The sequence below is a fragment of the Barbus barbus genome, assembly GCF_936440315.1.
Source record: "Barbus barbus genome assembly, chromosome: 4".
NCBI classification, from domain to species: domain Eukaryota; kingdom Metazoa; phylum Chordata; class Actinopteri; order Cypriniformes; family Cyprinidae; genus Barbus; species Barbus barbus.
The window spans coordinates 12,500,940-12,514,203 of NC_136732.1; the positions used below are offsets into that span (position 1 = coordinate 12,500,940).

Genomic DNA, 13,264 nt, shown 5'->3' on the forward strand with positions numbered 1-13,264 from the left:
CTTGTTAAAGCACATGCATATTATTGCCCTTCTGTTGTTTTTGATTGCTTCTATTGTCATCATTTGTAAGTTGCTTTGGATAAAAGCATCTGCTAAATGTAAAATATAAAGGAAAAACTTATGGGTTATGTGAAATACTGATTATTCACAGTCACACAACAATGAAACATTAAGAACATTTAATAAAAATAAGGATTTATTTTACAGAAAAAACAATACTTAAATGGCAGTGTACAGCAAAAACATGCTGTTAATGATAAATGGATAAAAACTTATTATATATGCAATTGCATAAGCAATGAACATACACAGCAGTATCACAGCAGAGATTTCTCATCAGCTCCACTGTAAAGTGATCATGGCTGTCATGGGTAAGTCCAGACCTGGCACTGTAAGAACCTGCAACACATACACACACAAAAATGCACTACTTCATGGCAGCTTTTTAATATCAACACAAGATCAATATGAAACACAAGCACTTGTTGCATACCCTGGTGTCTGGGCTGTAAGAGAAGTCTTTTAGAACTTTTTGGCTATTGGTCCACACGGCTGTAGGTGGAGTCTGAACCACAAAACACTTACTTCCCCAAGGACCAAACCATCGAGAGATCCATTTAATTTGACTGGCTTACTGACCACATAAGACTGCAGGGAAATATGAAAAATCAAACAAATTTCAATTTAATGCACATATTGACCATAACTTTTGAGTATTCTTCAATACTTCATTTGTTTGATGGGTTTCAAATGATGTTCTAGCTGAAGGAATAGTTCACCCAAAAATTAATAATAGCTGAAAAGTTACTCCCCATCAGGCCATCCAAGATGAGTTTGATTCATCATCAGAACAGATCTGGAGAAAGGCGTTTTAACTTTAAATCCTCACCTCTGTCTATAATCCATAGTGGTGTATCCTCCAGTATTTGCTTGCAAGCTGTGTTTTTCTGTGCATATTTCGCTCATGATTCAGACAAAATGAATTTTTCAGAGGAGAAAGCAATCCCATGGATATGATTCATTCATTCAGCCAGAAGCGATGAATTGAAGTAAAAAAAAAAAAGTCTTGATGGATTTGTTTCTTACAAACATGCAGCTTTTTGCTTCATAAGACATCAGTTATTGGACTGGAGTGGTGTGGATTATTGTGATGTTTTTATCAGCTGTTTGAACTCTCATTCTGACGGCACCCATTCACTGCAGAGGATCCACTGGTGAGCTAATGATATAACGCAAAATTTCTCCAAATATGTTCTGATGAAGAAACAAACTCATCTACATCTTGGATGGCCTGAGGGTGAGTACATTTTCAGCAAATATTAAATTTTGAACAAACTATTCCTTTAACTGTTTTTACTTCCATAAAAAGTGCATTGAACTGCCCGTCAAAGGACTGGTAAACACAACGCTTGCTCTTTTTCAGTTTTAATGCCTGAAGAAGCAATTCACTTTGGATTGCTCCAACACAAGATAACAATGGGAAACAGATGTTCAATAGAAAAAACCTCATCCAAACCATTCAAGTCAAATTCACCCTATTTTGTACCTCTTCAGCAAAGAACAGAACATATGAATAATTTCCATGCTCAAAAGTGTCCAGACTTTCCCCATCATCCCAGAAGAGCTCCCCTTTAGCCCAAGTTCCCACAGACAGTGCCACGATTAGGGTGAAAGGATTCCTGCGAGATGCTGTAGTCGTCAATGCAGGAACCTGAGAAACAAATAAGAAATGGCAAAATTCACTTGCTACACAGCATAAATTAACTTAACAAATATCGCTAGATCTAGTCTTTACTCCACCTGCTGCGGGATGATGCTCCCTTCTCTCACATGAACGTTAATGGTGTCTAAAGGAGCAGGGAACAGAATGTATCGCCCTTTACTGTATTATGCTTCCCCCTATGAGAAAACACAGAGGATCTCATCACATACAAATAGTCATTTGTCTTAACGGGGTCATATATAAAGCTTTTGAATTACATTGTATATTTGTAAACATATCAGAATGTGAAGCAGGCTTTGAATTTTATTTGAAGGTATTTACAAGGTAAATATCAGAAATATTAATACTGAGGGTCAAAAGGGAGGGTGGAAAATGGTTACAGTATCAACAACTAAAATATGAAAAGTATTATTGCATTTTGTACTAATATTATAACACTTTACAAGATTTAATTGGTAACATTAGGAAACTACATTAGTTAACATGAACTAACAGTGAGATATGCTTAATAATTAATTATAAATAAATACTTCATTTATCTAAGGAAATGTTAATGTTACTTTCATTATTAAAATCAAAAGCTGTTAATATTATTAGTGTTTTATTAACACATGTTAAAAAGATTAACAAACACTGTAACAAATGCATTGCTCATTGTTAGTTAAACTTAATAAACGAATAACATTAAGTAAAAAACCCTATTTGTAAAGTGTTACCAATTTTAAAAGTAAAACTATGGTTAGAGGCCAGCAAGTTTTTTTTTTTTTTTTTTTTTTTGAATCAGTAATTTTATTAAATTAATCAAAGAGTCTCGAAAAAAAAAAAAAAAACACAGTTTCCACAAAAATATTAAGCAGCACATCCGTTTTCAACATTCATAATAATAGGAAATGCTTCTGGAGGAGCAAATCAGCATATTCGAATGAATTTGAAATATATTTAACTAGAAACAGTTATTTTCAATTGAGCTTAGAAAAATAAATAAAACAATTATGATAAAACCTATTAATGTGCTGATTTAATATGTAGAGCATAGTATAAGAGGAGGGATTACATTGTGCAGACTGTACCAAGTCCCCGGGGGAAGATAGGCCGTCACCTCCACCGCTCCTTCTTCTAGAACGGGCAGTGAACTCCCCCACAGAAACTGCCTGTCTGGCTATTTGGATCAGTGGGAAACCTGAAAGATTGAGCAGTCTCGGTAAAGAGGTCATCGCTGAGCTCAGATAAAGAGATATTGAGCTGAAACGAGTGTGTGTACTCAAGGAAGAGAGGACGGGCCACGGTGCTGCCAGAGGAGTGTGCGTGATGGAACAATGTGTAGAGGAAGGGCAGCAGAGAGTATCGCAGAGTAATTGCAGTCCTCATGGCATCCTGGGCTTGCTGGCTAAATACATATGGCTCTTGGGGCTGGGAGTATGGAATATGAGAAGAAATATTCATATATTGTAATATATTTTGGTCACACTTTAGTTTGGGGACAAATTCACTATTAACTAATTATTAACTATAATTTTTGCCTCAAACTCCTAATTTGCTGCTTATTAATAGTTAGTAAGGTAGTTGTTAAGTTTAGGTGTTGGGTAGGATTAGGGATGTAGAATACAGTCATGCAGAGTAAGGCATTAATATGTGCTTTTTAAGTACTATTAATCAGCCAAAATGCTAGTAATATTAACTAGTTAACTATGAGAATTGGTCCCCAAACTAAATACCCATATTTTAAATTAATAATATTCATACAGAAAATTATTAAGCATCACAACTGTTTTTTTTAACATTGATAATAATATAAAAAGTTACTTGAGCACCAACTCTGTATATTAGAATTAAAATAAAATTAATAATATATTAAAAGTAAAATAATATATTAAAATTAAACTAAATGTTTTTAAATGATAAATAATCTTTCACAATATTACCATTTTTATTATAATATAGTGTTTTTGATCAAATAAATGCAGCCTAGTGAGCATAAGAGACACAAAAACATTAATTTTACTTATCTTATGGGTCAAAGATGACCTGAAAGGGGTTTTCAAGCATCAAAACAATAAAAGTTTAGAGCTTTAAATTCCCCCCCCCCCCCCCCCCCCCCCATACATTAGAATGTGTCCTGTTTGATTTTTTTCTGCGCAAAAAATTCGAAACATTTCAAACATTCATAGCAAACATTTTTACCATGTTGTACCCACTAAAATGTCATTCAGTTTAACAATAGTTCATATACCAAAATTTCAGGCATATTTACAACAATAAATTTTAATTTTTTTAAATCTAATAACATTCAGTATACGATCACATACATAAGCATGCCCCCCCCCCCCCCCCCCCCTTATTTCTGTTGCACAAAAGGGGACATTTTTGTATTTGACCCCTGTTTTAATATATCTATTTATCAATATGTATTTATTTCTCTAGCTGGCTTTAAACTGTTGATTGATATCTCACCGCATTGGGTCTGTCATTATGGTTTCTCATAAAGGGGTAAAAGGCTCCAAGTTGTGTCCAGCGCACACACAGCTCTTCAGTAGTGTCTCCACCAAACCCACAGACATCAGCTCCCACTAACGGGACGCCATAGAATCCAAACAGGAGCACACCTGGTACAGACACAGAAACACAGCAATATACTAAGAGCAGGGACGAAACATGCTTTGCATGCATTACGAATAATAATAAAAAGACGATGTGCAAGGGCAAGTCACTTTTCATAAATATGCAAATCCACACAATTGCCATATCTGGGTGGCCAGGTTGCATTATGAAGATTATAATTTCTCAATGTGGTACAATGAACTCTAATCTTTTGTTTGCTTTTAGCATAAGGTGATGTTAAAACCAATTGTAAGCAAAATGTCTTTTATCCTATTTGAGTCCATGTTTTAGCTTTGTGATTGTTGTCTCTCACCAGGTATTGAAAAGCGCAGTTGCTCCCAGTCACTCCGCACATCTCCAGTCCAGTGTGCAGAGAAACGGCCCAGTCCTGGAATAGACGACCGGGACAGGACAAACGGCCGAGTACTCTTCACTTTCAACAGTGCCTTGAAATACAAATAAGAGAAATGCTGGTAAAAATATCAAACCAAGTCAAATGCATCTGTTTCCCAATGAACTCCAGATATTTCCCCATGCCATGTGATACATTTAGTTTTTGTGAACTGAAGGGGCATTTCTCAGACCTGTAGGTGGCGATGGCCTCGGTCAGCCCATACAGATTGTAATGATTGGATAGATACTGCAGTGCGGACACACACAGAGTTCCTGAGTTTAACTGATCTCCGATCACACCTGTAAACCCAGACACATCTCTTCATGCAGCTCACATCAAATCAATAATAGTCATTTTTTTAAAAAGTACATTAAGGTCACATATTGTACACCTTTCTGGAGATTTATTTTAGGTTGATGTCCTTAAGAATATATATTTTTGGTTGAAGTACCAAAAACCATCTCAAAATATTTTTACAGCCCCTCTTTCAGGAGCTCTGCTAAGAACAGGTAGATTTTGGCCTGTCTAATTAATATTCATGAGCCTCTCTTCTGATTGGCCTGTTGTTTTCTGAGTGACGCACAGCCAGGCCAACCACAGGTAGACCTTTTAGGAGATGGGCCTCACTGCAGAACGCAAGATCCAGGGGGCGAGTTTGGATCCAGATCCAACTCCTCCCACCTTACATATACCTAAACCTACCCGTCTCCACCCCCTGATCCCTAAACCCACCCATCTCCACCCCCTAGATGTTGATCCAACCCTGCCCCCTGGATCTTTGTTCTGCAGTGAGGGGCTACAGCCTTTTAGGGCCGATGTTACAATTACGTCACAGCGCTAGCTGGAGGCAAAACAAAGGGAAAACTGGAGAAGGCCCATTCAAACCAGCGCAGATTCGGCTAAATAAGGAGCTTAACATATCATCTTGTTGTGATGTTGTGTGCCAGAGTCGACGTAATACAGCCTAATATTAGAAAACTGATCGCATACCTACTGCCACTGCCAGACAAAAAACCAACGACAGCTGTGGTTAAACGCAATAAAACGAGCGGACTGGACAGAAACGATCGTCAAAAATGCTTGCGTTTGAAGCGAACACTTCTTATCAGAAAGAGGTTCAATAAAGTATTGTTTTTTTGTTGTTATGGGTGCGTCTCAAGATTTCTTGCATCTCACGACTATATCGTGTGTGAAATAATGTCTGTGTGCATGTGTGTAAAACAACAAACTGACGATTTATATATAATCATTCGTAATTGTATGTACATTGTTGTGATTAATTGTGGCTGGAATAATAATGTAGCTGTAAAAATAGTTGCCTGCTGAAACGTATATAGCCTACATCTTCATCATGACTAGATAGACACGGTGAGTTTTTCTTTACTATACACGTTAGATGTGATCCACCTCATAGTAACAGTCCTGTCAGATCGTCCATCCTTGGAGTGTTGTTGTTGCTCAGCAATGGCGTAGACGAGATGTTGTCTGGGGGTTTGACAAAAGGAGGTTGGGATGGTGGGTGGTGCTCGGGGTGGAGACTGAAGGCGGTGACTGAGTAGTTCGGACGTCATATTTTTACGGAAGTCACAAGGGCTCGTGAAAAGTCACAGCTACTTTATGCAGGCTGTGTGCATTTTACTGTGGATTGACTGTTTTGAAACCTATATGGTAGTTACATAGCCCCTAGACCTCTGTTATCATGAAAAAGCCAGGAAATTACAGTTTTGACAATATGGGACAATTAAAATAATATGTCATTTACATATAGAGGTTATTTAAAATAAATAAGAAATAACTTTCAAAAAAAAAAAATAGTTTGGCCCTTTTAACATCATACATAGATGTTTTGATGCATTTGTAAAATACCCTATTATATTTAAAATGTAATCCGTAAATACTTACTATCCAGAGTCCATCCACAGGTACCTTGCTGTGAAAGACTCTGATGCAGTCTATCCACCAGTCCTGTGTTGTGGGATTGGTGAAATCTGGGAATGCAGACCCGGCCATACTTGGTTAGTAATAAACATACAAGATCTTTATGCTCCCTCCATATTCCATAATGACTATACGAATAGAGCAGGAAAAAAATACATGCTCAAATAACATTACCATGACTAACAATAATGACAGTGACAATAATATTTCATGTGTGGCACAAATCTTCCCAATAAGGTTCTGTTCAGTGGAGTTTTTGATGAACACTCCCCTCTTCAGCCCGTCATCAAAGGGTTTGTATGAACCAGGAGGACTTGCACTGCTGATGCCTGCATCCTAACACAAAAACATGCTATTCAACACTGATTTGCTTATTTTTTACTAAAGATACTTATATAACTGATATTTTAAATCAAAGCATCAAGCACAATCAACACAAGGTGGAAGTGTTTCCACACAAAAAATCATCCACGTACCAGAATGAGCACATACTTCATGCCCAGCTGATGGAACTCTTCTACCATTTGAGGCAAATCTCCAAACCTTTGAGGATCAAATGTAAAGACTCTTCTTTGGTCTGCATAATCAAGGTCATTCCATTGTACGTCCTACAGAAGTAAATTTAAGGTTATCATGTATATCCAGGGTTCCTACACATTTTCCATTTCAAAATTCCATACTTTTCCAGACTCAAATTTCCAAACCTCTCAGTAGATTTTCAGACCATATTTATGGTTCATAGAGAATTATTTTCAGCCTTCTATTTGGTATATAGTACAGTCACCTGTAAATATTTTTTATTTCCTATGGGTTTTTTCCTTGATTTTCTCGAAGTGACAACATACAGAGGCCCTAAAATAAAAATAAATAAATATAAAATACAGACTTTAGCACACAAGACACTTTTTTTGTGCCCTCAAGAAACTATTCATGTGTATGGGAATGTTTTGTATGCTTACGCACTACAATTTCTAGTTTTATATAACCTATTTCCTTTGTGCATCACTGCAGCTTACTATGAATAAAACAATAGAATGGATGCACATGAATTAACAGACATCTACCTGCTCAAAATTGAGCTTTTCTTACAGTAGTACCTCTAATATCAAGGCCTAATGTCCAATTTAACACATCCTCTGTGGTGGTGGAGAAAGCATGACACGAAATGGACTGATGGCATAAAATTGGCCAAGTTCAAGGTCTATAAAAAAAGACTGGTACTGTAAAAAAGTGTTTAAGATTTGGCTTTCATTGGGGCTGTATGCCATATTTCAAGGCCTTAGGTCTCTTTAATGCATAGTCAGTGGCGGCCAATAAACCACACTGGGAAATGGGCTGATGGCACAACAGGTGGCTCAGCATTGTCCTATATGCTAAATTTAATGGTTTCTTGTACGCACATAAAAGTCTGTATATTTTTTATTTTTGCCTTGAGTCTTGCCTTAAGTCCTTGAGGTTATGTAATACGGTGCTAAGAATATAGTGTGAAGAAACCAAAAATGCTTATAACCTGCATTTTGCATAATGAAAAAGTGTACCTTGAATTCATTCAGTCATATTTTTGTCAGTCATTTATTTTCATCAAATTCTTAATTCTCTATTATAAAAAAACAACAACAACTAGATAATGGCAAAAGTCTGGAAATGCAAATATTTTTCCATACTCTGCTTTTTCTATTCCATACTTTTCCAAACCCTGTAGGAACCCTGTATATCTCTTAACCCTCCATTTCCGGTATAATGAATGAATCAGAATCCATGTGAACAACAATTTTACACAAAACTGGATTAAATAAATATCTGATATTGTCATGTGACAACAATATAGGGTCATTCCATGTCAACTCAACCAGAGGTCCTCAACTAAAAATGTTGATTTTAATTCATTTTTATTTTTGGTGAAACATTTTGTTCTTCAGACATTCCTCTTCAAAAGAAAAAGTACAAGCTGTATGAAAAGTGACCCGCATTTGGTTTTTGACCACTGAAAATTTGTACAGTTTAACAATTTACTCTTGGAGCCATACTGAGATCTCTGGAATTTAACTATGCAGGGCCTTATAAGTTTCTAAAAGAAAACACACACAAAAAGGGCTTGTTCCCATTTTTGAATGGTCGCCATTGGCATATAATGCAAGGATTGCTAAAGTGAACATATTTTATTAATAGGCCTACCAATATCTCTGTAAAAATAAGATTTAATAAAAGTTATTGTCCCACTCCTGTAATTTGGCTGCAAATGTCTGGTGAAAACTGCCATTTGGACCCCCCTCAATAAATATTCATCCATGGCATTAAAGGGATAGTTGATGCAAAATGAAAATTGTGTCATTAATTACTCCAAACCGATTGGACTTGGGCCGGTCAAGGGCGAGGGCTACCCACCTATGGACGAGGTGGGCCAAAGACGCTTCTCATCCGCCAATCCAAAGCGCCCACCCCGTCTCTGGCCCTTTCATGCTGATCACGATAGCGGAAGTGGAGGCAGCCATCAAGAAGATGAAAAACAGGAAAACATCCGGCCCCAACGATATCGTCATCGAAGCCTGGAAACTCCTTGGGCGAAGAGGTGCCAAGATCCTCGCCGTCATTTTCAACCGAATGGTTGACGAAGGCAACCTGGACGACCTGGACGGCCAGCACAACAGTATCCATTTGGAAGGATAAGGGCGACGTCGCGGAATGCTCCAACTACTGGCCCATTCGCTTTTTATGCCATGCCATGAAGATTTTCGAGCGAATCTTGGACGCCAGACTACATCAGATTGTCACCGTCACACCGAATCAATGCGGCTTCGTCAAAGGCAGCAGAACGATAGACGCCATCCACGCAACCCGGCTCCTCGTAGAGAAATACCGGGAGAAGAACAGACGAATCCACGTGACCTTCCTGGATCTCGGAAAAGCGTTCGTAAAAATTCCGCACAACCTAATCTGGCATGCCCTCCAGTCCCACAATGTGCCCGAGGCCTACGTCCAATGGATCCAAGCACCCAAGTCAACGCCGCCTGGATGAAATGGCGCCAGGTCACCCGCGTCCTGTGCGATCGACGAATGTCCATTCGAATGAAAGCAAAGATTTACAAGACTGTGGTAGGCCCTTCACGCAATGGAAATGCGAATCCTGTGATAGTGTCTCGGTCTGACCCGATGGGACCACGTGACAAACGAAGACATCAGAAAGCGGATGGGCATCGCCCCGATTGTGGAGAAGATGCGAGAAGGACAACTCTGGTGGTATGGTCACATCGTAAGAAGCGACAAAGGATCGGTGGCGAGAACGGCACTCCGACTAAACCCGCACGGCCAGCGACCACGCGGAAGGCCCAAGAAGCGATGGCTCGACCGTTTGAAGGACGAAATGCAGCACAACATCGCCCCGGAGGATGCACTGGACCAAGCCAAATGGAGACAGGCGTGCAGAACAGCGGACCCTGCACCCATGCGGGAAAATCGCTAGGACAAAGATGTCGTTCCAAACCCGTAAGACCTTCGTTCATCTTCTGAACACAATTTAAGATATTTTTGATGAAATCCGAGAGCTTTGTGACCCTGCATAGACAGCAATGCAACTGAAATGTTCCCAGGCCCAGAAATGTAGTAAGAACATTATTAAAATAGTCCATGGGACATCAGTGGTTCAGCCATTCAAGTCGTTATTTCAGTTTTCTTTGTGCACAAAAAGTATTCTTGTAACTTCATAACATTACGGTTGAATCACTGATGTCACATGGACTATTTTACCAATATCTTTACTACCTTGAAAGTGTCAGTTGTGTTGCTGTCTATGGGGGGGGTCAGAAAGCTCTCGGATTTAATCAAAACTATCTTAATTTGTGTTATGAAGATGAACAAAGGTCTTATGGGTTTGGAACGACATGAGGGTGAGTAATTAATGAAAGAATTTTTGGGTGAACTATCCCTTTAAATGTATGGCTTTCATCACTATTTATGTCTGTCTTTCTTCAGAATAAATATGAACAAAATAAAAAAATTTTGCAGGGTAAGTTTCTGATATTTGGCTGAATTGAGACAGAATGACCCTATAACATACTACAGTTTAAAAAATACTTTTTAAAAGATAGACAGTGAACACACCGTACTGTATATACTCAAACCTTTTTGACTCCAAGGCCTCCCATTATCCACAACAATACTCAAAGCCCCCCTCCATTTATTTTTTTTACAATTTGTACGTAATAAAATATAGTGTAGAAGTGTATATTCATCATGAATTTAGTTTTAAGATTGTAGTAATTTGTGTGCATTTTCCAAGTCACAGTTTTAAAATTAATTAAAATTTAAATCATTTTAAGTCATCTTAAGGCCCACTTGCAAGTTTGCTACAGTGCCCCCCCCCCCCCCCCTGCTGAACAACACTCTGAGGACTTGGGCCTAAGAAGATGTAGAAGTCCAGTATTCCTCCGATGGTCACCCAAGTTAATGCTGGAGCGGGCTGCAGAAACACTTCTACAATTGGCAGGTTATCAAAACATTTAGTCTTAAAAAGGAGACCCACATAATAAGCCATTTTAGACAACAACAAAACACTGTACCCATCGCATTGCTGTTGAGAAGAAAGACTCCATGTGCCTGTCTATCACCTTCTTGGACCAAAAAGAAAGGGTGGGAGCCGTACAAGTTGACACTTCTCTACAAAGGCCCATATAAAACATTAAATACAGCTGTAAACAAAAGGCAAGTTAAAGAAGAATGTGAAATGATGTGAAGGTCTTACATGTGGCGCCATGCCTCTGTTGCATAATGAAACAGAGCTCCAGTTGAGGTCCAGCGTGATGGGAGTGTAATGTTCACCCAGGCCAGATATCACAGAGGAAGCCATGCTGGTGGAGAGCTGTAGATACTGATCTGCAAACAGGAGCGGGCCTATTGTAGTATTCAGACTAGGAAAAGAAAAATACAATGCATTCGTTCGATCTTATCAAAACAAAAAGAAATTTGGTTGTGCCAAATTACACAACTTTTGCCATATGGTTCTGTGGGCTGTCATTGACTGCCAGTCAGAAACACGAAAAAACAACATACGCAAAAAACTTACACATACAACGCAAGTAAAGAAAAATGATCTACACTTAGTCACTTACAGAACCCGGCCATTGGATTTTCGCCGTACAATGAATCCAAATGGATCTGGTTGGAAGTCTACTTCATAGAGGGGGTATTGTATGTCCTTGTGGCACCTGGATTGGGACGTCACAAATGGGACTTCATATCGTGGAGATGCTGGATCCTTCAGCTGTGTTAAAGTGAAGTTAGCAAGATAAAGTAAGATTGGGTCATCTAAAGGCTGGAATGTACTATTCTGAGCAGACTTTAAAACATGAGGCACTTAGCAATAATTGGTTACAGAGACAAACTAGCCATCACACACTAAACCACTGAGAATCACACACTACCAGAAGTCATTCAGAATGGAAAAACTAGTAGACACATGACAAATGAAAACAATATGTGTTGTAAAATATGTCCGATATCCTCCAACTGGATGAAAATATAGTCTGAAGATAAAATGTTACACTATGTGTTTTTCTCCAACTGCCCAAAATCTGCAGACTAGCTCTGACTAGCAGCAGATTAGTGTTGACTAATTGCATTTCAAATAATGTGGAGGAGGTTTCATATAAGATCTTCCATCGAGTTAAGTCTCTTGTTTAATAAGAAGATAAATAATAAAAATAGTCCTATTTATTTTTTATGTTTGCTAATTAATATGTTTATGAAGTCAAATGCTTGAAAAAATACTTATGTTTGAACAATTTAAAACTGACATTAAAATGTATCTAAAAGTAAAAACTTGTAAGCAATAGAAACTATGCAGTTGTTTAAGATGTACAATATGTTTGTGTTGTTAATTGTATAATAAATAGGTAAATTATATATTAACAAACTTTAAAAAAAAAATCAACAACTAGTCCAAGAAAAAAAAAAAGTAGTGCAATCTGGGTAAAAATTTAGTGTATTCCAACTTTAAATAAAGATAAATTAAATAATATTACAATTAATAATTTCTGATGCAAATTTCAGACACAACTAATTCAAGCATTTATCTTTCCCAGAATTCAAGGGCAGGTCATCTGACTGTATTAAATTTCCTTACAAATGACAATATCTTAATAATAATTGAAATGACTAAATAAATTGCTCACAGTGAGGTGAAGACGACCCAAAGTCTCAGGCATCACATCTAGCATCAGTGTGGGGATGTCCCGGGGCAGGTATGAGGGTGCAGAATGGGTCAGGGTGGCTCTTTGGCCCTTCTCTGTGGGCAACAGGGGCCCCATTTTGTAGCCTGGGTAACGGACTGGGTAGAAACACCATGGTGGTCCTCTTAATCCAGACTGAGGCAGGGGCACATAGCAGCATCCTCTGCTCACAATCAGCCCGGCTCAAAGATCGATCATGGCCACAGCTAAACCACACTGATCTCCGACTAAACTACTGTGAGTCCTGGGATCAACAGATACATTATTAACATGATTGCTTAAGTTCTTTCAGAACTGAACGCTCCTGTATGAGATGTTTGAACTATGCTGCCATTCTGCTGATGGAGAAAAGGCCAGTCAAACGTTCTTGTCCTTGTGTACCAGAAG

At 38.3% G+C, this 13,264-nt stretch overlaps 1 pseudogene across 1 annotated transcript; it reads right to left on the reverse strand.

The window, feature by feature from the left end:
* Positions 1-336: 336 nt before the first annotated feature.
* LOC306868081 (lysosomal alpha-glucosidase-like) lies at positions 337-12,955 on the reverse strand (annotated as a pseudogene). The gene is made up of 19 exons: positions 12,821-12,955; positions 11,759-11,910; positions 11,392-11,557; positions 11,210-11,306; positions 11,024-11,123; positions 9,952-10,087; positions 9,093-9,281; positions 7,130-7,261; positions 6,828-6,989; positions 6,618-6,726; positions 4,869-5,014; positions 4,635-4,767; positions 4,175-4,326; positions 2,985-3,133; positions 2,778-2,903; positions 1,801-1,899; positions 1,547-1,711; positions 494-648; positions 337-399 (listed from the first exon to the last, which is right to left on the reverse strand). The product of its transcript is annotated as a lysosomal alpha-glucosidase-like (transcript).
* Between the last annotated feature and the right edge of the window lie 309 nt (positions 12,956-13,264).